A 25246-nucleotide genomic window follows, 5' to 3' on the forward strand; every position below is an offset into this window, starting at 1 on the left:
TGTAGTGTGCCACATTGTGTTAGATCCAACTTTTCTCTTTTACAAAAAGTCCACTGAGGGAGCCAAAATGGTCAACATGGGTTGTAAACCCAAATTTTTGTTTGTGCCGCCATTTTATGTCACCCTGTAGACAACTTAAAAGCATTATATCTGTCTTTTCTGTTTCATCATCCCCTTAGAACATTGAAAGTTGAAAAAACGTACAAAGTAACTTTATGAATTTGAATTGTCAAGTCGTCAAGTACTACAAGACTAAAAATTGAAAACGATATAGATAAGATACTGAGGGAGAATATTAGGACATGGACCCAATATGAAGACCTTTGACTCCATGACCTTGAGTACCTAATAGTGGAGGTTCATTCTCACTGCAGGACAGTATTAAAACCACTTAATCTGACATGAGGATTTATGCCAGGGATAACATCCACCGAGGTATGCAGAAATAATGGAGGAGACAGACGCAAAGACCTCCCCGATGCGAAAAGAGTTTTCTCCACCAAGTTAATTAATTCTGTATCGGGACACCTTACAGGATGTTATTCTGTTTGTCCCCCGATTTTGTTAGATAAGCAGTTTTTGCAGTGTACACAGCACATTGTCTCATGAGGAAGCTTCTCTAACACACATATTGCACACTGCCCTCTCCCCACATGCACAGCACACTATCCCATCTCCCTTGTCATCCCCCCAACACACACACCAAGACCCCTGGCAGTTGGGTTAGCCCCTTGAGCCGTGGATCTGCCCAAGGTTTCTTCCTTAGTAAGGGAGTTTTTCCTTGCCCCTGTTGCTCTTACAGGATGTTATTCTGTTTGTCCCCAATGTTGCCAGTCATGTATGTAAGCAATAGGCATGCATTTATAGCACAAAAAGAGAAATGCAGTTCAGTTTAAAAAGAGGCCGACCAATTTGTCGTACTACATTCATTGGTTACGGAAATGAAGGTGGGTAGTTTGCTATGTTACAGTTGATTCCACTGTCAAGTCTGCTTCTTGTCAGTTCAATCATCGTTTACATTGATATGGGGCGCTGATTAATTTTTTTTTACCAAATCTACTTGTAAAATCCAATAAGTAAACCTTACTTAAAAAAACCATGGAAACCGATTGCCTTGAAAAATCAGACTAAAGTGGACTGGGATTCTAAAACTGAGCTTACAAGCAATTCCTTAGTGTAGTGTATTAACACTACAGCAAATTCCTCTTTAACCTACCTAGGTATTGCAAGTGAAGTGTACTTTAGTTTTCATTCATAAAACTCATGTTCTGAAGTTGAGGTAACTAATCAACCAATTCCTCATATCTGGAATATGTAGTAACAGTTACTTGAACAGCAAGTTAATCTTACTTGGTGAAACCATGGAAACCGATTGCCTTCAATTTAGCAAGTAAATATTACTCATATACACAAGTTTGAATAAAAATAGGCTCTATTCTAAAATAATGACATTTACAACTGCATCAGGTACAAATACGGCTTTGAATTATTTATTATTCTTGTAAAAACAACAAAATTGTGTTGTTTTAATAAAAAAAAAACATCTTAAAATGTCTTAAATGGCACAATTTAGCTGTAGCAACAACCTACATCTTCCTTTTTTCTCCTTGAACATTTTATAAAAATCTTTAAGTATCTCAGTAGCCTGTACCATATAAAAATCAACACAGTAGTCTAACGTAAATTAACACAATACATGAAAAATACTGTCTTCTTAAAGGGATATTCCACCATTTGGAGAATTACACTCATTTTCCACCTCTCCTTGAGTTAAACAATTGATTTTTACCTTTCTCCAGTTCATCCAGCCGTTCTCTGAGACTGGCGATACCACTTTTAGCTCCAGCCTAGCATAGATCATTGAATCGAATTAGTCCATTAGCATCTCGCCTGCTAGCATCACGTTTAAAAGTGACTAAGATTCCCGGTAATTTTCCTATTTAAAACTTGTCTCCTTTCAAGTAAGAAAGTGTAATAAGACCAATGGAAAATCAAATGTAGAGATTTTCTAGGCTGATTTGACATGGAACTATACTCTCATTCAGGCGTAATAATCCAGTCACTAACCGATTCGTCTGCTGCAGCTCAACTTTGTTGCTGGAAGTTAGCCTACAGTGACTATTTTCAGGTGCTGCATGATATCATTGTGCTGCTGTGCCCATGGTGTTCCTTGATTATTACGCTGGAATGAGAGTATAGTTCCATGTCAAATCAGCCTAGAAAATCGGCACGTTTAATTTTCCGTTGGTCTTATTACACTTTCTAACTTGAAAGGAGACAAGTTTTAAATAGGAAAATTCCTGGAAATCTTAGTCACTTTTAAACGTGATAAGCTAATGGTCTAGTCAGATTCAATGATCTATGCTAGGATGGAGCTAAAACTAGTATCTCCAGACTCGGAGAACGGCTGGATGAACTGGAGAAAGGTAAAAATCAATCGTTTAACTCAAGGGGAAATGGAAAAAATGAGTGTAATTCCTAAAATGGTGGAATATCCCTTTAAACATCTCTTAAAACTTAATCGGGCCACCAATTTATAGGGCCAAATTGTAAATGACTTACCACCACAGACTTAAAGGGGAATTCCGGTATGATATTGACCTAAAGTGTGTTGAAACATGATGCAGAATATGAACGTATGTCTCATAGCTCATCTCGGCTTGTCCCCTGCACTCCGAAATCTGGCACTAGTTAGCCGATGCTACCAACAGCTTTTTCAATGGGGTTGCCTCGGCATCGGCCTAGCCATGCAAATAAATCACTGTTTCACAGCATGTACGAGGCTCAAAATATCTCCACACTTCATTGGTAGACTTCCGAGGGCCCTGACATTTAAAACGAGACATTGAGAACTTGGAAAAAGCACTGGTAGTTTATTTACAAGACGATTTATACAGACAGTACCTTAAGGAAGTTTACCGTTCGCAGCCATCTTGAATTTAGTCACGATAAGTCGAGCGACGAGTACGAATGAACAGGTATGATAAGGGATCAGATTCCAAAAATAATTCCGTGGAAATGCATGTATTCCAGTTGCTTCCAGTAGCAGCAACTGGAATCCATGCATTTCCACAGAATTAAGTTTACCAATTAAGTGTGGAGATACTTTGAGCATCGTAAATGGTGTAAAACAGTGATTTATTTGCTTGGCTAGACCGATGCTGAGGCACCCCCATTGAAAAAGCTGTTGGTAGCATCGGTTAGCTAGCGCCAGATTTCGGAGTGCAGGGGACAAGCCGAAATGAGCTATGAGACACACTTTGAGACACACTTTAGGTCAATATCACACCAGAATTCTCCTTTCAGTTTAGAACCATATAAGCTCAAAAAATAGAAAACATCTCAGCAGAAGATTTTTAAGACTTTGCCATTTTGGTGGTAGCTTGTTCTGACCCAAACCAAGCATCACCTTTTGAATGAAATTCAATGTATTTTTCATTGACTTGGGGTAATCAAGGTGTAAGGCATATGATAACCCAAACAAGATGCAGAGGGCCTCAGGCAAACTTTTGAGACCATCCATTACCAGCCTCCCCTCAATGATGATGGCTGTAGACACTGGCTCCAGGTGGATAAGAGTTGGATCAACCAGTGTGTCATCATCAATGACCGTCAACAGCCCAAAGGAGACTTGTGCCCACACATCCTCACCATCAGTAACCTGTAAAACAAATAGAAACACAAAGACAACAGTTAAATATATGACTAATTAGTTATTAGCGTCCAAACTGTACCTTGCTGAAATATAAAATAAATTAACGGTAATGCTGCTGCAAGTAATCCAAGCTTTGTGTTGATCTCCTGAGGATGTCATCAGCATGAAATGATACAAAAGATTTAGAAACATACAAGCAATTTTCAGCATTGTATTACATCCATGGAAACTTACCACTTACCGTAAATGGTGTAAACCAGTGATTTATTTGCATGGCTAGGCCGATGCCCGAGGCACCCCCATCGGAAACCTGTTGGTAGCATCGGCTAATAGCGCCAGATTTCGGAGTGCAGGGGACAAGCCGAGATGAGCTATGAGACAAAAGTTCAAGGTATCATGTTTCAACACACTTTAGATCGATCAATATCATACCGAACTTCTCCTTTAAATGTTGAATACACACTAGTATGAAAATCACAGCCTTCATATGGGCATGGAATGTTCATTTCAAATGACTACGCACATGTGTGAAAAAATCTGCTTCAGTGCAGGGCTCCCCATATGACTGAAAAGTGCAAACAATCCATATGAAGACAAGGTATTGGTTGTTGCCGAATACCCGCCATGTCTTAGACGATAATGCTTAAATAACTGACCTCTTTTGTCTGCCGAAAAAATGCAATGCTTACATTTCCACTGCATGCTTACACTACCATCTTCTAACCTGCTAACCTTAACTTTGATTCTGTATTCACTACCTCCTGCTTTAAAATTCTAAATTAGCTGCCAACTTTGAATTGGACAGTAATTTACTAGTAGTTAAAGTTACACATTCATTTATCCAACTGTTAATGCAAAACATCTGTGGTGTGGTGGGGGGAAGGGGGGCCATCGATCTAATGTTAGCTCCTTCGAACCAAAAACATGCCTGGGCAAAATAAAAACAGTTCACCAACATGTATATCCTTACAGCTTACCACAAAGTCTTCCGAAAGGAAAAGGTCTGATGTTTATTTTTTATCTTCTGAATGCTTTCAACAACGACTCTTCGGAAGAGCAAACTGAGAGGGCGAAAATTCAAATCACTCCAGCACAGTAACGTTAACGTCTTCCTTGCATGCTCCCACTTCTTCTTCTTCTTCTTCCCTGCAGAAATACGCGCAAGGGCGCCTCCTAATGGTAGAAATTTGTCACTGTTGAGGTTACTTGTCTCAGACAAGTTGACCTCAGTCTTATTATGAAGTAACATGCTTTTTTCAACATGGAAGTAACTGTTACTTTACTCAAATCATTAAGATGCACACATTTGTTGCTGAAAGTAAAGGAAACAAGGTTAATGCAAGTTTACACAAGTGTTAGATTTTAGGAGCCACAATGTATTTCTTGTCTCTTGGGGATACATTTTCAATAATATACCTTTTGGTTTCTTTTCAAAGATGGCATACCATGATTATTGTGTGGGTATTTTTGTATTTTCAAATGACTAATTACTTGTATTTTAATTAAATACATTTTTCACATCAGTATTTTGTATTTTATTTTGTTACATTTTATGAGCCAGTTTTCATATTTTGTAACAAAATAGTTTTTTGATGTATTTGTGCCCACCTCTGCCTGTAATGTAATAACTTGCCAATAGCCTAATAAAAGTTCTGAACCAATAGCGTAACTTAACTTAACATAACGTTTTGCCAATTATGTAATACGTTCTTACGTTATTGGCTTGGTAAAAAATAATGCAAATAATAGTGTAATATCTGGAGTTGATCATGTAATAGTATACAAATATCACTCTATTTCTGGGATATAAAGTGTCACTCTTCCCTGGCACTTCCCTTCACTACTGTGTCTTTGGAAACACTTTACCTGAAGGTATCTAGCCTACATACAGTAGAAGTGACATGACACTGTCATGAACACATGACACTGTCATGATGACACATGAACCCTAACTCTAACCCAAACTTGTTATGGCAAAAGCCGAATAACACTTAATGTTATTGTTAATTAAACCCCCCCCAATACACTGCAAAAAATGAATTCTAACCAAGTGTTATTGATCTTATATTAAGATTAAAAAATCTATTTGGTATTGTTTTTAGCATAAAAAGACTTACCTAGCGCCCTCTCAAAAGATCATTTTGACTTAATTTAAGAAGACTTTAACTTATTTTAAGGAGTCTTATCAAGACAAATTTGCTTGTATTTGGACAAATTTGCTTAACGCACTGGCAGACAAATTTGCTTGTTTTCAAGATGAGATGTCTTAAAAAAAGTCTTTTTTTTTTTTTAATTAAGTCAAATGATTTCACAAGAAAACGCTAGTATAGGTAAGTCTTTTTATACTGAAAACAATACCAACTAGTTTTTTCTATCTTGATATAAGATTAATAACACTTGGTTAGATTTTGTTAGATAAGCAGTTTTTGCAGTGTACACAGCACATTGTCTCATGAGGAAGCTTCTCCAACACACATATTGCACACTGCCCTCTCCCCACATGCACAGCACACTATCCCATCTCCCTTGTCATCCCCCCAACACACACACCAAGACCCCTGGCAGTTGGGTTAGCCCCTTGAGCCGTGGATCTGCCCAAGGTTTCTTCCTTAGTAAGGGAGTTTTTCCTTGCCCCTGTTGCTCTTGGGTGCTCCTTGATGGTGCCCCCCCCCAATCCTCCCCCACCTTTCTTATGCAGCCCTTGCCACTTAATCTACTAAACCCCTCTTCTAACCCCCCCCCCCCCCATAAATGCACAAATAGGCTGACACCAGACATAACAGGGTTCAGATTCAGAGTGTCTCTTAAAATGAATCCCCAACGCAGATCTCTGTCTGATGCTGAATGTGGATCTCTGTCTGATGCTGAATGTGGATCTCTGTCTGATGCTGAATGTGGATCTCTGTCTGATGCTTGATGTCACCGCCACGCGATTTAAAGTTCCAAAAAACCTGTGCTGAATGGCTGTATCGCAGGAGGGTGGGATGTATTTCTGAATGCTGGTGGGCGTAATCTAGTAACTCATTGACTACTGACCAAGTGATTGGCCATTTTCAGTTCCAAAACTCCCATAATCCGAAAACTTGCATGGAAAAGCACTGCCATCCACAGTCTCTTAGTGACACCACCAGATCAGACTATGGCTACTAAGCCCATAGCTGACATGGTAGGGGATGCTGGCAATCAGCCTGGAGCTCATTACCTACCATCAGAAATCTTATCAAGAATTACTGATTTATCTCTCAATCTATAGATACAGTATGTCAGTCTAGGTATGACATTCAATCGAGTCTCCCTTTTATTTCAGTGAACTATCCACACCAAGTCATCCCAATTGGTACACGAGGGACACTTGCAGAGTTTGGAACTGGACATAGAGAACGACGGAGTTTGGAATTGGACACAGAGAACGACTGAGTTTGGAACTGGACACAGAGAACGACTGAGTTTGGAACTGGACAAAGAGAACGACCACTCCATTAGTGTTATGAAGCTCTAGAAGGTTGCTGGACGTAACAGCGGTCTCACCACACATATTAAATAATTATTTAGTAAGAACAACTGATGGATGAAAGCCCGGCTTCTGCTCAGTCATGTAGCCTTTTGAGAAAGTTAAGGACATCTACTGGTAGAGGTAATGAGAGTGTGCGTGGGACATCTACTGGTAGAGGTAATGAGAGTGTGCGTAGGACATCTACTGGTAGAGGTAATGAGAGTGTGCGTAGGACATCTACTGGTAGAGGTAATGAGAGTGTGTGTAGGTGTGTTTGAGTGTGTAGTCAGGTCTTAAAGCAGGTATTTAAAAGAGACAATAGTAAAGGTAAGTGGTCCATAGAAGTGTGACATCCAATAAATAGAGTGATATTAGTATATGAATACATTACACACACACACACACCCAGCCAATAGCGTGATAACCAGCCAATAACATAATAACCAGCAATAATATAATAACCAGCCAATAACATAATAACCAGCAATAATATAATAACCAGCCAATAACATAATAACTCATTACATTATAGTCCAAAAGTTTTTTTAAAACGAAATGTCATTATTGGCAAGTTATTATGTCATGCTTTATTACATTATTGGCAAAAAGTTATTACGTTATTGGTTCAGAAATGTTATTATGTTATTGGGTTTATCTCTGTGTATGCATGTCATATCTGTATACCCTTTCACTACCAATAGTTCATTAGTTTGGAGACATTGAGAGATATCCTTCCTGGTTTCTCTCTGGTGCATATGGAAGATTCTTTGACAAAGGCTGTTGAATAGCACAATTATTAGTTATCACAATTTATAGTCTCGCAAATTACTATAGTTAGATTTAGCAATAATTCCCATTCAATCACTCATAGAAAACAATAAAATGTCTAAGTGTCCCAAAACTTTTGATCAGTAGTGTACTGTATGTAGGCTATTTCATTAGTTACAGGGGCATTGATGAACCCATCCTCTTTTAAGAGTTTTAATCTTGATACAGGCAAAATCAGAGATCAAATGTTTCCATTTGGTGATATGGGTCAGAACACTGGACCTCTCCAACACGTTCCTTTGTTAATTCTGTTTTACATTCTATTTTCATTTGACATTCAAGAATTTCACATACTGCCATGACCCGTCCAGAGTTGCTCCATCTCCATAGCACCAACAAGGACACTGTACCGGCAAACCCATACCTTTATCTCCTCACCTCAATATGACCTGTTTCATATCTATATGGCAGCTTGGATGTACACACAGACTCTGCATAAAGCTTGGGAGGTTTGCATCATACAGAAATCACGAATGACAGTAACTCTTAGCTGTATAAAGGCTAAAACAGTGACAGAATCAGGTCAGATTCACTTTACTGTTCAGCATATTATAGTCCTTCTATGAGGTTATCACATTGATAGATAGATAGATAGATACTTTATTGATCCCCAGGGGAAATTCAAGGTCTCAGTAGCATACAGACAACACACACACATTCACTAACAGCAGAAAAAGTAATTAAAAGTATATAATATAAAAAACACAACTAAGCAATAAGGACAGTAGAAGATAAAGAATATACTAAATATACTAAAATACAAATTATACTAACACTTAATCTAAATTAATTCTAAAAACAGTATCCACATAGTGGTGATTAATCAATCAAGAGGCGCTTGCAATGACTGAGGCAGGGACTGAGCCTGTGATTCTCTGTGCATAGTAAGGTAAGGTAAGGTGCTCTGTGTGAGTGTGAGTCATGGTGATAGTGTAATGGTGATAGTGGTCATGGTGATAGTGCAAATGAGCAGGGTGCGATTTGTGTAAAAACCAGAGGGGGGGATGATTTTGAATAAGTTTGTAAACCCCCCCCCCCCCCCCAAAAAAAAATGAACGAACGATTCATAGCCTAGTAATGTCATGGCTAATAATACCCTATATTATTTTTGCCACCTTTGTAACATTTTAGTTTTAGTTTACCGTGGTGTATGACTTTAAACAGCGAGTGTGCTTGGTATGATGATCAGCTCCTCCTGACTACGTTTTGACAAGCATACAAATTCACCTTGTTCTTGCCCCATCTGAAATGACTTCTCTACTTTTGCTGCCTCCATCCTTTCTGTATTTGTTGTGTAAAAAAACGTTGTATATGATGGCACTGAAGTCTTAAGTTAGTGAATTGGCTAACAGTGTTAGTTGTTAACCAAATAGCCTTGCGCTACACGCTGCGTAGGCTACGTGCATTCCCTTTCCTGCTGATTTGCATTCAGTAGCCAAGTGCGTAATATTGCAAAAGTTGAAAAAATAAATGTGTTTATTGTAGCATACAGAAAATAAATAGCCTATCATACTGTCAGTTAATTGCCTACAGTGCATTGAAGAGTTTGGAGAGTAAAGTTATAGGGCAACTTGAAGTTTTATGAAAATAATTTACGAACCAGAACATAAAGACCATGAAGCTTCTATTTCTTGCAGCTGTTAAAACACCCGCTAGATAGTTTAAATACCCACCAACATTCGTTTTTGCAGTACAGATTATTTCTAAAAGTTATTTGTCTACTACTGGCTGATTTATCAAACGAGTGCTTTCTCGTTCGTCCTCCGCAAACTACAGGTGTGCCGGTAGAGAGCCATTGATTAAGCCAGGGTTGCCAACTTTGGGTGATTGGCTGGAGTGAGATTTTGTGAAGTCATAGTGCGTGTGCGTTACATTTTTTCCTAAACCTAATTTTAAAAATGTCTGTCCCCTGACTTTTTTGCTATGTACAGTATAATCCCTGATTTAAGTTTCTTAAAAAATGTACAACTAAATTATTGATTGCACTTGAAAACAAGACCAGTGTTTTAACCCCGTGGCATGGAAGGATTATGAGCCACTGGGCCCCTGGGCACAGACATGAAAAGGGCCCCCCTGCCCACCTGAAAAAGGTAGTAGCTCAGTAGAAAAAAAATGAAAAATAACCCCTTAAATGATTACTTCTGGCGAGTTTTGTGGAAAGAAATGGACAGATTGAGACTTATGAATGTGTGTATGAGTGTACGAATGTATCAGGGATGGAAATAGCCTAAAATATTTTTTCCACCTACCATTGTGGCTGGTGGATTCCAAAGTCTACCAGCCACTAGAGATACAGAATGAACATTTGATGAAAAATCATGACCAAAATGATTACGGTTATTGGTATTGCAATATGATTAAAATGTGCTCACTTTTCTTCTAAACCTACCATCAATGTTGGACAGAACTCATAATTGGCCTGCCCTTCATGCCCAGTAGCAACAAATCTAAAGGTCAACAGAACAGCTATAGTGTCATAAAAGTGGTGTGGCTCCTTTAAGACCCAATCCACTGGTGTGAGTTCTGGAGCCATCCAACTTCTAACTCTATACTATCCTACATCATCTGATTTTAATATTATGTCTAGGCTACAGTATATTTAACATTTAACATTTCTTTTCTATTTGGCCTGTTATGAAATTATGCATTGACCAATATAAGCACACTTTTTTAAGACACTTAAATACATGCATGCTTAGCATTTTGTGAAAACAAATCATTATGGCTACATCGACAAACTCTTAGCCATGAGCTATATATCCTCTGATTTTAATATTTACACATATGTATAGCACAGCTCAGTTTTAAGACACTTAAAGCCCAAAATTGGAGACCATATAGAAATTTGCTACCATTTCAAAACCGGATTACTCTGGAACGGCTTATTGTACAGGGGATTGCATTACTTTGTGTTCGGTAAGGTCTGCTGTTTATTCTGGTTTACGGTTTGTCATGTGTGGAACGAAAAGTTTGTGAGATATCCCTCCTATAGGAATTGAAATGAGCGCAGAGCTATAGTAGCCTAATATGATTATTTCTTGAAAGTTTATTTATTTTTCTCGCGAACCGTTTATCGCAGCAAATAGCGGCTATAGCACCTTATAAAAGATGAGAAAAAGTTATTTAATGTGATGTCTGTGAGGCTACTTCGCGAGTAGTTCCTAGAGAAGAATGGGCGGCCACACTTTATGTCGGTCTGCCTCATGTCTAAATAGCAGCGTGTTCCGTGAAGGTGTCGCGGACCGGATTAAAATACCCTAGTCAGCGAATCAACAACCAGAGAAAACTGCGCTGAGAACGTTGTAGGCGGATATTAGACCTACCTGCTGTTGGTCTAGACATATGTATGCCTTAAACTCGTATCCTGTCATTTAGAAACAATGCTGTGGGCTAGTCTAGTCATCAACAAAAAATGAACGGATTGCAAAAAAAAAAAGAATGGATTTGGCGTGACATTTCTTGAGTGTGCGTGAGAGCGTGAGATTGGTGCTGAAAGCGTGAGTGTCACGCCAGATGCGTGAGAGTTGGCAACCCTGATTAAGCAATGCCAAGCAATTTCTGTAACACTTTTTGTGACATTCAGCAAATATCTCCTCATTTAATGTAAGTTCCTTCGGACAATATGCCTACGTTCTACTCTACGTGCAGTTGTCCTCCATCTCAGTTGCATCAGTTTTCTAATTTTGAAGGTTCTAAAACATTATTATGCTTCACTGAATCCTTCTCGTTTTCTTTCATTTGTCCAGCTAACTTTTCCATTGAACCTAGCCATTTATGATGGATTACACACTTGACATTCTGAAATGTCCTGCACGATCAAGGCCAAATTAAGTTTATCACGCAGCCACTGTCAGCAGCATCAGTGCTGACGGTGACGGTGCGTTTCTGATGTCAGATTATTATGTAGGCTAGCCTACTAGACTGTTCTCACGTTACAGCGCTTTACTTATATGAAGTAGCATTAATCAATATGAGGGGCAGAGGGGGATAAATGTTGTCCCCCCCGACGATAAAAATAATTTAGCAGAGGTAGGGATAGGAAAACCAGAGGGGGGGAAATCCTCACCATCCCCCCCTACAAATCGCACCCTGCAAATGAGTAAGTCCAACAGTGCAAGAATAAAGTCTATATATCTATATGTAACCCTAATTTTTAGAGTACTACCTGATTAACTATCCAGTCTCGTTGAGGCGTGGAAGGAAGACGGGTTACAGGTGTGAAGTTTAACTTCCAGGAGCTTTATTTTTTCGGGACATGTACAACCAGCCAGCACACTCCTAACTCTGCTCTGACTCGAACTTTTTGTTCCCCCTAATTATCTTCCCCCTGGATACATTCCCCGGAACCAGTCTCATAACAGCATATCCATTATTTCCAAGACATCCACAAGGGCGCATAAACAAAATACAAAATTGACATTAACATATAAAATAAACAAAGCCATAAAATATACGGCTACAGTCTTCCCCTGCTACCAGAAGAAACGTCCCCGTTTCAAATAAAGACACAATCCAAAAGTATTACATTATCCAACAATATACGATAAACACAAGATGTGACAATATACCAATCAGGAACAGTATTATCAACTAACACATGGGCTCATTCGCCCGGCAATTGCATGTACACGTATCATACAGTACATTTTTGTTTTGAACCAACCACTTAAGAAAAGGGAAAACCCAAAATATCAAATAAAATAAAAATGTATCCATGGGAAACATACGTGTCTGTGATGTGTGTGTGTATACCTTTCCACTACATCCCAAACCTACCAGGTGGCTTAACCACCCTTCCACTACGGGTAGTTTTAAGTGGAGCATTGGGAGCAAAGGAGGGAACCTTACTAGTAACATTATGTGGAGATTTAGAGGGGCTGGATGGGGGAGTAGAGTAAGGACTAGACAGGGCAGAGGCAGGAGGCCCTTGTTGGATAAGTGACTCACCCCCTGTTACCCCAGCCGGAGCAACGGACTGACCAGTCACATATGGTGGAAGAGGTGGCTGAAATGGCAGAGACCCGGCTAATGCAGTTAGGCTAGAGGAAGATATATTTGCCCTAAAACTATCAACATGTGGCTCCGATGGTTGAGAAGTAGTTGGGTCTAAAAGAGAACCATTAAATGGCTTAAGACGGTTATGGTGCACCACCCACCTACGAGACTGGGGGTTCTTGGGGTCTGTAATTTCATAGGTTACCCCTAGACTGTTCTCTTTGTCCAAACGCTTCAGGATCTTATAAGGGCCCTTCCATCTAGGAGCTAATTTGTTGTGTTTTTGAGCAGGGTCATCCAATAGAACTAAATCCCCCTCTTCATGCGGATGAAAAGAAACCCTTTTGTCATACTGCCCTTTCTGCCTCAATTTAGCAGCAATAGACCTATCCGTGGCATCACTAAAGACTTGTGAAAGGCGTGTGCAAAGTTCCCGTGCGTAAGCCGCAGGTGTACCAGGGGTTGACGCTGACAGAACAGGGTTCCAGTTTAAAGAGACATGAACAGGAAGAAGTGGTTCTCTACCATGAGCAAGGAAAAATGGAGAGTAACCTGTGCTTGAGTGCACGCTAGAGTTGTAAGCTAGTTCCACCTGAGGTAGGTATCGATCCCACTCACCCCCACTTTGGTAAATGTACTTAGCCAGCTGGTCTTTCAGGGTCCTGTTTAGTCTCTCAACCATACCGTCAGATTGTGCATGATATGGTGATGTCCGAGTCTTTTCAATACCTAAGGATGCACACAGATGTTTGACTAAGTCTGACTCAAACTGCCTTCCCTGGTCAGTATGTATTGACTCTGGTACCCCATGTTGGCGGATATACTGCTCAAAAATGCACTGAGCAACCGTAGGCGCTCGCTGATCCTTCAGAGGATATAAATTTGCAAAGCGGGTAAAATAATCTACCACAGCTAAAATGTATCTGTTCCCCTGCGAAGTCACAGGAAGCTCTGTTATATCAGCCGCAATTCTCTGGAAAGGCCGTTCTGCATGAATGGACTGCAATGGTGCCCTTTCCTGTGGTGTGGGAGAGCTGCGAGACTGACAAGGCAAACATTCAGTGCAAAATTTGTAAATATCTCTTGACATGTACGGCCAATAACAGACTTGTCTCGCTCTCAACAGGGTACGTTCGGCACCTAAGTGTCCACAAAATGTATCACCATGCAGCCATTTTAGAGCTGTGGGAACAAGGGCTTCTGGAAGTACAACCTGATAAGAGTGGAGTGAGTGTGGAGATGGTCTGACTGCACGACAAAGAATGCCATCGTAAACCAGTAATTTAGGAAATTCATGCCACAGCTTCCGCAGTGCAGGAGGAGACTGCTTAAGCTGACCCAACGATGGCCTATGTTTACCTTCCTCCAGCCAAGACAAGGCAGTACGAAGACAGGCGTCTGCCTGCTGTTGGGCCTGCAACTCTTCCGTATCAATAGACAATGTAAGCTGTGTGTCAGATATGCTAGGGGACAGGCTGCTCTGCTGTTCACCCATGGAGGGAATTGTGGGCTGTGACGTACCAGTAGAAATGACACACTGAACAGCCTTGGCAACCATCTCAGGGGAACTAGGCCTTCTCGACATTGAATCAGCGTTTGCATGCTGCTTTCCTTCCCGATGTATGACAGCAAAATCATAGACATCTAACTCAAGCAACCAGCGTGCGCGGCGGCCCGTGGGGTCGTTATCCACCGGGGCCTTCCTCAAATTTAAAAGTGGTTTATGATCTGTGATAATGGTGAAACCTGTGCCTGACAGGAAATGTTTAAAATGACGCACTGACCAAACTATGGCCCATAACTCTCGGTCGTAAGTCGACCATTTCCTTTCCGTTGGTGTCAGTGTGTGACTTGCATATGCAATCACACGCTCTCTCCTATCCTGCCTCTGGGCCAATACAGCCCCTATACACTCCTGTGACGCATCAGTATAAAGCAAGAACGGTTGTGTGAATACAGGATGAGCCACAATAGGGGGATTGGTCAAAGCATGCTTAAGAGATTGAAATGCATCATCACACAAAGAGGACCAATGAAACACAGCCCCCTTTTGAGTTAGAGCATGAAGTGGGGCAGCTATGACTGAGAAATGTTTAACAAACCGCCTATAGTACGAGCACAACCCTACAAATGCTCGCACCTCTGTGGCAGTCCGTGGAGTCGGCCAGCTACGCACTTTGTCAAGGTTTTTACCATCTGGTTGAAGACCCTGACTGGACACCACATGTCCCAAGAAGGAGACTTCCTTACACCCCAGATAACATTTGCGCGGGTTTAATTTGAGACCAGCGGAACGGAACCGTTTGAAAACTTCTTCCAGGCTACTCAAATGCTCAGAGAATGTCCGGCTAAATACCAGGACATCATCCAAATAAATGAGACACACTTTCCAGTGTAATCCCCGAAGAACTAACTCCATGAGTCTTTGGAATGTTGGGGGAGCATTCGTAAGACCCATGGGCATGACCTTAAACTGATACAAGGCACTGCCGGTGTTAAATGCAGTTTTCTCCTTGTCCTGTTCATTCAACTCCACTTGCCAATATCCGCTCACTAAATCAATGCTACTAAACCAACACGCCCCAGACAAGCTATCAAGGGCATCAGCAGGACGTGGTAACGGGTAGGAGTCTTTGACCGTAACTGCATTCAACTTCCTGAAATCTATGCAAAAACGGTAAGTGCCATCTTTCTTTTTAACTAACACAACCGGCGAAGCCCAAGGGCTACAACTTTCTTCAATAACATCTTGTGAAAGGAGCTGTTCGACTTGCCGGTCGATTTCAGTTCTTAAGTGGACAGAGGTTCGATAAGCTCTTTGCCTTATGGGTGAGGCTTCGCCAGTGCGAATACTATGACGTACCCAACTAGTACGCCCAAAGTCATGCTCATGAGAACTAAACACGTCAGAGTATTGTCTGAGCAGACCCTCTAACTGCTCTCTCTGCTCACTGTTCAGAGCTGCGTGATTGAGGTTGACAGGTAATGGGGATGTATGTGGTTCTGACTGAGTCTGCACCTGAGCTACTGTGGCATCAATCAAAGAAAACTCCTCCCCCTTCTGTTGAACTAAAGAATGAAGGTCCCCCAGTCTGGTGCTAACTGGTACATAACAGGCATCTTGGGTTGGATTCATAACACGTATCCAGGCCACCCCCTTCTTAACTGAAGTAACTGTGCGTGCTGCAAAAAGACCTGGTAATGTATGAGTATCAGGTTCTAAAACCCCAGTGTAGTTACACAAAAGCTCTGGTTCCCCTGTGGTGGGCTGTATCTTAGCTAGCACATTCATTTCTGACATGGCAGGTACCGTGAATGAACCTAACGTAATAGCACTACATTTCAGTGGGGCCTTTTGTGCTGAACATAAAAGTGGTACAGACCAATCCCACAAGCATAGGTTATTCTCTCTCAGGTTGATTATGGCATGGTGTTTGCTAAGAAAGTCCCAACCTAATATGGCGGATTGAGATGAATTTCTGACAACATGGACATTGTGATTGAAAACCTCCTCACCTAGTCTGATAGAAATAACAAGCATACCTAAAGTGTCGAGATATTCACCAGTAACAGATTTAGCAAGGATGTAAGACTTCTGTATAGGCTTCCTCATTAGAGAGGGAATAGACATTCTTAAAGATTCACTAATCAATGAGATTTCTGAACCTGTATCTAAAAAGACTTCAGTGGCAGTGTTCTCAATGACAGCAAACACAAATGGTGTAGGGCTACTACGAGTTACCAGTTCAGTTTGTTGTTTGGGCCCATTCTCACCGACAGCAGACACTTGGGCCATAGTGCCTGCTACCATGCGTTTCCCTGCACCTCGCAATCGTCCACGTTGAAGCTGACATGGTGGCGTTCATAGGATGGTGTTCGTCGATCTCTGGCACCTGGCGGGCTGTGTGCTCTGCGATATGATGACCCACTGGAGTACCTAGACGCCTCCTGCTGTGCAGGACGATGTGGTGATGGCCTCCGACGACTGTAGTAGCTGTCACGGCCACTAGAGAAGAATCGGCCGTTGTAGTGGTTTGGTGAAGACTGGGGTGAACTCGAGTAGCGATGTCCCCTCTCTGGTGAATATCTGCGCCCGGCATATCCATCCGGTGAGAAGCTCCGCTGCGATGATCTAGCAGAATGCAGGTACCTCTGCGGTGATGCATGTGGAGAGGAGCGTGAGGCAGCTCCCTCCTGTGGGCGATGGGACCACTCTGGAGATCGCTGCCGCAGCCTGAGGACCTCATCACGGTTGGGTTGTGAAGATGCACGCCGCTGTTTCAATTGACCCACCTCCAACCTCAAAGACTGGACCTCAGCCGACAGTTGTTTGATGGCTGACACGACTTCAAGCGTTTGGTCTGAGGTGACTGCTGCTTTGGTGGAGACCATTGCTGTGAGGTGCGCAACTGGTTGTGAGGCATTAGTGCCTGCATCTGTGGAGGGTACAAAACCAGCAGCTTGTGGTTGTGGTGCTGCTAGACGAAGAGCCTCTTGCGCTCGCTCCCACTTACACGCTACAGCCAGGGCTTCTTCCAAGGTAGTAGCCCCGTGCTCGTGACACTTAACTTGCAGCACAGGGTCTAGTCCAGCAACAAAACGTCGAAAACGCTCCATAGCTTTAGCTGGCTCTCCATAATTGGGAAAAGCTTCAAAAACTAGCCTAGTTATCTCTGCAGCAAAAACTTCAAGCGGCTCCTTAGGCAAGCGCTGCCTAGCATTCACAAAAGTCTGAAAATGTTGCAAAAACTGTTTGCCGCCAAAAACTTCGTTCAGTCTTAAAACAAAAGCGCCATAATCTTTCTGTGTGGCAGGCGGGAAAGATAGCCAGTATGCTAAGGCATCACCACTTAGCCTAGTTGGCAAAATTGTGGCTAAATCCTGTTGCTGAGATGCAGGGCAAGCCCGCACTGCTAGCTCTAATCTGGCTTTCCACAGAGAAAAACTTTCTTTGTCCTTACCATCACCATGATAGCACGGGGGAAGTTCGACCCGATAATGAATCACTCGTGATGTAATGTTAGTAGCACTGCCATCACCACCAGCAGTAACGTTAGTCGAAGCGCCTTCGCTGGTACTTGCCCCATTCCGTGGGGAAAACAGTACAATATCCTCGTCTGAGCTCATGTTTCCACCGTGTTCTTATATCAGCCCAAGTCAGAAACACGAAACTAGCAGTCGATAAACGTCACGGTTCGCAAAACGGTTCGCAAAACCCAAGCAAATGTGTCAGCAAAGTCCATCCATGCAAAACTGCATTCACCGTTTAACTTGACTAGCTGCTAGCCGTGGTAACATAACTTAGCTGTCCCACACAGTAAAAAAAACAAGGTCTTCAATAACGACCAAAAACACCGCTGTCACCAGTCTGTAACCCTAATTTTTAGAGTACTACCTGATTAACTATCCAGTCTCGTTGAGGCGTGGAAGGAAGACGGGTTACAGGTGTGAAGTTTAACTTCCAGGAGCTTTATTTTTTCGGGACATGTACAACCAGCCAGCACACTCCTAACTCTGCTCTGACTCGAACTTTTTGTTCCCCCTAATTATCTTCCCCCTGGATACATTCCCCGGAACCAGTCTCATAACAGCATATCCATTATTTCCAAGACATCCACAAGGGCGCATAAACAAAATACAAAATTGACATTAACATATAAAATAAACAAAGCCATAAAATATACGGCTACATATATATATAACTATTTTAAGAAAAGGTATAAGTGTGGCCACAGTTCGGCTGTGGCATGGAGGGAGGGGTTATGCATATGTGCTAATGTGCTGATATAGCACGCAAATAGTGAGGCAGAAAGACAGTGGTAAAAAGTGGCTAGTGGACAGACAGCATCCAAACATGGAGGGGGTGAAGAGGCAGACAGACTATGCAGAGAAGTCTATCTCTCCTCTTCCCTTAAGTGAAGCATTGAACAGTTCAATGGCCCTGGGGACAAATGACTTCCTCAGTCTGTCTGTTGTGCAAGGCAGTGAGCGAAGTCTCCAGCTGATCAGGCTCTTCTGCTTAACAATAGTGCTGTGGAGTGGATGACACTCATTGTCCAAGATGTTGATCAGTTTGTTCAGGGTCCTTTTGTCAGATATTGAAGTGATGCACTCCAGTTCAGCTCCCACTACAGAGCCAGCTTTCCTTACCAGCCTGTCAATTCGCCCCACATCCTTCTTCTTTGTGCTTCCTCCCCAGCATACCACTGCATAGAAGAGGACGCTGGCAACAACAGACTGGTAGAACATCCTGAGGAGCTTGCTGCACACATAGACCTCTCCAGAATAAGTCCCACCTCCTAACTTCCGTATCCATCCAACCTTCGGTCGTCAAATGTCTATGGGAAATAACATGGCGTTTTGAAAGATAGCACCTGTCAAACTCTGTAGGTGACAAAGTAGAAAAAGCTGGTGGGCAGATTGGCCTACACACTTCTGCCATCTAGTTTCCACTGGATTTTTTGATTGTCTGTGCCGTTTAAGTAGTATACTATAGACTATACTACTTAAACGGCACCGACAATCAAAAAATCCAGTGGAAACTAGATGTCAGAAGTGTGTAGGCCAATCTGCCCACCATTTTTTTCTACTTCGCTACCTACAGATGTTTTACCGGTATGATATTTCGAAACGCCATGTTATTTCCCATAGACAATCCACGCCCGGAAGTTGGATGGATACGGAAGTTACGGAGGCGGGACTTATTCTGGAGAGGTCTATTGAAGGGCCGCAGCCTCCTCAGGAAGTACAGCCTGCTCTGCCCTTTCTTGTAGAGTGCATCAGTGTTGGCTGACCAGTCCAGTTTATTGTCCAGGTGGAGACCCAGATACTTGTAGGTGCTTACCACCTCCACATTGACCCCATCAATGTGGACTGGTAGCAGAGTGGGCTTAGACCTGCGGAAATCCACCACCATCTCTTTGGTCTTTGAAGTGTTGAGTTGAAGGTGGTTGAGTTTGCACCATTGCACAAAGTCCTCCACCAGGCTCCTGTACTCCTCCTCCTGCCTGTTCCTGATACACCCCACAATTGCAGTATCGTCAGAAAACTTCTGCATGTGGCATGACTCGGTGTTGTAGCAGAAGTCAGATGTGTACAGGATGAACAGGACTGATATTTGCCATTCATAAAATTCCAATAATAATAGGCTACTAATAAAAAAAAGATCAAAGCGCTACGGCAGGGCACTTGGTAACGGCAATAGCTCAAGTCGTGCATCTACCCAGTAAAGTCCCTGGCAATAGCTCAAGTCGTGCATCTACCCAGGAAAGTCCCTGGCAATAGCTCAAGTCGTGCATCTACCCAGTAAAGTCCCTGGCAATAGCTCCAGTCGTGGATCTACCCAGTAAAGTCCCTGGCAATAGCTCCAGTCGTGCATCTACCCAGTAAAGTCCCTGGCAATAGCTCCAGTCGTGCATCTACCCAGTAAAGTCCCTGGCAATAGCTCCAGTCCTGGATCTACCCAGTAAAGTCCCTGGCAATAGCTCCAGTCGTGGATCTACCCAGTAAAGTTCCTGGCAATAGCTCAAGTCGGGCATCTACCCAGTAAAGTCCCTGGCAATAGCTCCAGTCGTGCATCTACCCAGTAAAGTCCCTGGCAATAGCTCCAGTCGTTCATCTACCCAGTAAAGTCCCTGGCCTGATTATTGAATTAAAATAACTAGGAGCAGATCTAGTTAGTGTCCTATAGGCCAAAGGGAGAGATTTAAATTTAATTCTGGCTACTATAGGGAGCCAATGGAGAGTAACTAGGAGAGGAGTTACATGTGTCCTCTTTGGCTGATTGAAGACCAGGCGTGCTCCAGCATTTTGAATCAGCTGTAATGATCTTGTTACACAAGCGGGTAAGCCAGCTAATAGTGAATTACAATAGTCCAGCTTAGAGATGACCATGGTCTGAACAAGAAGTTGTGTGGAATCTTGTGTCAGATAAGGTCTGATCTTCCTAATGTTGTAAAGCATAAACCGACATGATTTTGCAATAGAAGCTATATTAGGCCGGGAGCCGCGTATACCCCTCAGGATGTTTTTTGCTATGTTTTTTTCACTATGATTTCCTGTTAGCCTATACCCTGGGCCATAACGAGTTCATAGGGACAACTCCCAACTCGGCCCCGTTTGGTCTCAGGGCCCAAAAAAACATCTTTTAAGGAAAATCTGCAGGCGAAATTATATAGCTGTAAATATTAAGGTACTGCAACTGCAAAAATGGTCCTAGAACCCTGTAAATTTACATGGATCACCCTGTCACATAGGGGAACCAACCTGAAAAATGTTTCAGGGCTTGGTGCTTTTCTTCTGTCAAATATCATCTTTAACATACCCAAAAAGCCCAAAGAATGCTTGTCCGCCTGACAAATTGTCCTCAAATTTGATCATTTTCAACTCTGTTATGATATGCATTAGTCCCTCAAATGTAAATAGAAAACTACCCAAGTTCATGAGCTTAAATTTAAGTCCAAGGTGACCTTTCTAGCTAGAGTACAACAGCTGCTATGTCCAAAGCTATTCACTGTAGCCTATCTGAAAATACTAGCCTCCTGGTCGGCATTTAGACACTTTCAGGCATTACCATTTCATATGGGATTATGAACATCAATTTCACATAAACCATATTTTTAAAGTGTTTGACCTTGACTTGAAAATGGCTATGAAGGAAAGTATGAAGTGAATAGCATCAAAAATAACTAATGTTACCACCTATTGGTGGACTGTGAACAGGATGCAACACATGGTACTATCACACAAAAGGAATGTATCAAATGAGAAATGTATGTAAGGAATGGTTTGTATTGTACAGCAGTAGTGTAGAATGTGAATAAGAACTTTCAATCATCATTTAATAATCATCATTATTACACGGCTCTTCACAAGGCAAGTATAACGCTCCATTGACTAGAATGGGATTTCCCAAAGTTCTAGCGGTCATTATTTCTTGGGAAATGACCTCTGAAAAAAAATAATGACCGCTGTCAATGGCAACGGAGTTTGTGCTTCTAATTCAGGTATTTCATATCCCTACGCAAGGACTGGAACTTCACTCAAAAGTGAAAGATTGATCAGCTGTGTTCTAAAGAATGTTTGATTCAAGTTCAGCTTGTTGTTGCGAACTATTTCAGCAAATGCCACGATGAACGGTAACACATAGGCTAGGCTATGTAGGCTAAATTCATATTGTGGGGAGTTTATTATTTAGTTTTGGCAAGTAGCCGTGTAATAAGTGGGATAAAGTATAGAACGCCGGTCATTATTGGGAAAATAAGTCCCTTCAGGGCGGAAAAAGACCCCTCCGCTGCGCGTCGGGTCCGGTTCGCCCTGTCGGGACTCATTTTCCCAATAATGACCGGCGTTCTATACATTATCCCTTACTTATCATCATCGTCATCCTCTTCCTCATCTTCATCCACATTTGTATGGATTTCATCAGTCATGTCATGTTCATCCGTGTCCTCCTCTGCCAAGACATCAATGAGAGCTTTTGGGATTACATCCCCCTCAAACCATAGTGGTTCAAGCTTCCCAGTATCTGTGTTTATGTGAAACCCATGGTCAAGTGGACTTGGGATCTCTGGGTAATGCTCATGGGCCCTCTTCCAGATGCACACTTGAAAGTTCGTACGTTTGATGTGCTGTTTGAGGACCCTCTTGCATGGTGGGAAAGTTGATAGGTCAATTGAGAGACCCTGACGAACCTGAAGGTTTGACCCACACATCTTCTTTATTTTAATTTCTCTTGCTTCATCAACGCTTTTCACTCTGCGACTAAATCCATACAGGCGGCAGGTGAACTCCTCAACACCATTGAGGAGCTGTTCATCAAGATCCCATGAGTTTCCTACTTCTGCAAAGACTTGAATGAATTTTGATGTTTGATTCAGTATCTTCATTGGTCGCACCTTTCCTTTGCCTTTGAATGCTGACGTGCAGTCAGCACCAGTGAAGGCATGTAGGACCAGAAAAGCTGCAATGTGCTCCTGCGAATAATCTTCAGCCAGCAGGTTGATGTCAATTAGTCTATCTCCCATGTCAAAGATGATGTTGACAGTTGATGACTTGGCATAATACAGGAGAATGAAGAAAATGTCTGAGTCTTTTGCTCTGACTCTAACTGTCCTGTTGTGAGGCATTTTATATAATCACCCTAACATCTGTTTCTTCATGTTTTGAGCAGATCTCCGGGAGAAGTTCCTTCGACACAACTCCAGCATTACATTCTACCCTGTAGGCTTGACCAGCCTCTATGAAAATGACAGGCCTTCGGAGGACATTTTCCATCATATCTTGGGAGCTCCAGTGATCCAGTAGTAAATGAATGAGTGCCTTCTTGTTTTCATCGTTTGTGAGAAAGGCCTTCCAATCAGCGGGGCGATGAACATTCAGCCCATTCACAATAAAACGTTCACCACAGCCTCTGTGATCTCTCTCAGCTGATTTTGGTGAATGAAGACGGTTCACGTAAGTGTTTGTGCTGAATATTGTTTCAGCTGATGCAGGTAGACTTGTTATTGTTCTCTCTGATATTGCCTTCATTGTCTGGGGTACATCACGCATGTACAATGAGGAATTTCCATCCTGAATGAGAGCACATTGGCCTGGAGGAGGAAGCTGCACATTCTCAGCATCTTTGATCATGTGGTTCATGCCTTTTGCTTTGTTGTTTTTTGCAAAAAAGCCATCAATTGTTGAGATGGAGTATGGTGTCAGGGTTAGGGGATAGGTCATAAGGTCAGCAGTGCTTATTTGTGCCTTCAGTTCTTGTGATTTGATGAAGATCTGAAAAAGGAACCCACTTGTAGCTTTGTATTGTAGCACTTTCTGGTTCGATGCCACAAGCGTCCTTTTTGGTGCAGTATCACAAGAACTAATGGCACAAATAAGCAACATTCACAAGTCTACCTGCATCAGCTGAAACAATATTCAGCACAGACACTTACGTGAACCGTCTTCATTCACCAAAATCAGCTGAGAGAGATCGCAGAGGCTGTGGTGAACGTTTTATTGTGAATGGGCTGAATGTTCATCGCCCCGCTGATTGGAAGGCCTTTCTCACAAACGATGAAAACAAGAAGGCACTCATTCATTTACTACTGGATCACTGGAGCTCCCAAGATATGATGGAAAATGTCCTCCGAAGGCCTGTCATTTTCATAGAGGCTGGTCAAGCCTACAGGGTAGAATGTAATGCTGGAGTTGTGTCGAAGGAACTTCTCCCGGAGATCTGCTCAAAACATGAAGAAACAGATGTTAGGGTGATTATTTACATGCACTACATCCAGACTAAAATGCCTCACAACAGGACAGTTAGAGTCAGAGCAAAAGACTCAGACATTTTCTTCATTCTCCTGTATTATGCCAAGTCATCAACTGTCAACATCATCTTTGACATGGGAGATAGACTAATTGATGGTGATCCATGTAAATTTACAGGGTTCTAGGACCATTTTTGCAGTTGCAGTACCTTAATATTTACAGCTATATTATTTCGCCTGCAGATTTTCCTTAAAAGATGTTTTTTTGGGCCCTGAGACCAAACGGGGCCGAGTTGGGAGTTGTCCCTATGAACTCGTTATGGCCCAGGGTATAGGCTAACAGGAAATTATAGTGAAAAAAACATAGCAAAAAACATCCTGAGGGGTATACGTGGCTCCCGGCCTATATGCTCAGAGAAGTTAAGTCTGTCATCAATTACAACGCCCAAGTTTCGTGCCGATCTAGTTGGGGTCAGTGAAGTTGAGTCAAGCTTGATGTTAATCTGTTGGGGAATAGCTGTTTTACCTGGAAACACCAAAAACTCTGTTTTTGAGAGATTAAGCTGAAGGTGCCGATCTTTCATCCAGGCTGAAATATCCTTAAGGAATGCAGAAATCCGGTGGGAAACACTAGAGTCATCAGGTGGGAAAGACAGGTAAAGTTGAGTGTCGTCTGCATAACAGTGATAGTCAAATCCATGGGAGCGAATGGTATCACCTAAGGAAGTGGTGTAAATAGAGAAAAGCAAGGGTCCTAATACTGATCCCTGAGGCACACCTGTGGTGAGGTCACGAGACTTAGATACCTGTCCCTGCCAAGACACGTTGAAAGAACGCCCTTTAAGGTAAGATTCAAACCAGTCAAGAGCTTTTCCAGAAATTCCCAGTTCAGATAGTATAGATAGGAGAATGTCATGGTTAACAGTATCAAAGGCTGCAGATAAATCTAGTAGAATTAATACTGATGACTGAGCAGAGGACTTAGCTACTCTCAATGCTTCAGTCACAGACAGAAGAGCAGTTTCA

At 42.1% G+C, this 25246-nt stretch overlaps 1 long non-coding RNA gene across 1 annotated transcript; it reads right to left on the reverse strand.

Annotated features, from left to right (window-relative positions):
- Positions 1–1068: 1068 nt before the first annotated feature.
- LOC143131566 (uncharacterized) lies at positions 1069–4814 on the reverse strand. The gene is made up of 3 exons (XR_012988124.1): positions 4633–4814; positions 3897–4026; positions 1069–3661 (listed from the first exon to the last, which is right to left on the reverse strand). It is a non-coding gene; the product is annotated as an uncharacterized LOC143131566 (long non-coding RNA).
- Between the last annotated feature and the right edge of the window lie 20432 nt (positions 4815–25246).

The sequence above is a fragment of the Alosa pseudoharengus genome, unplaced genomic scaffold (genome assembly GCF_046254945.1).
Source record: "Alosa pseudoharengus isolate Yale_2024_CS ecotype anadromous, Long Island Sound unplaced genomic scaffold, YU_APseudo_1.1 YU_APseudo_1.1_scf_18, whole genome shotgun sequence".
NCBI classification, from domain to species: Eukaryota; Metazoa; Chordata; class Actinopteri; order Clupeiformes; family Clupeidae; genus Alosa; species Alosa pseudoharengus.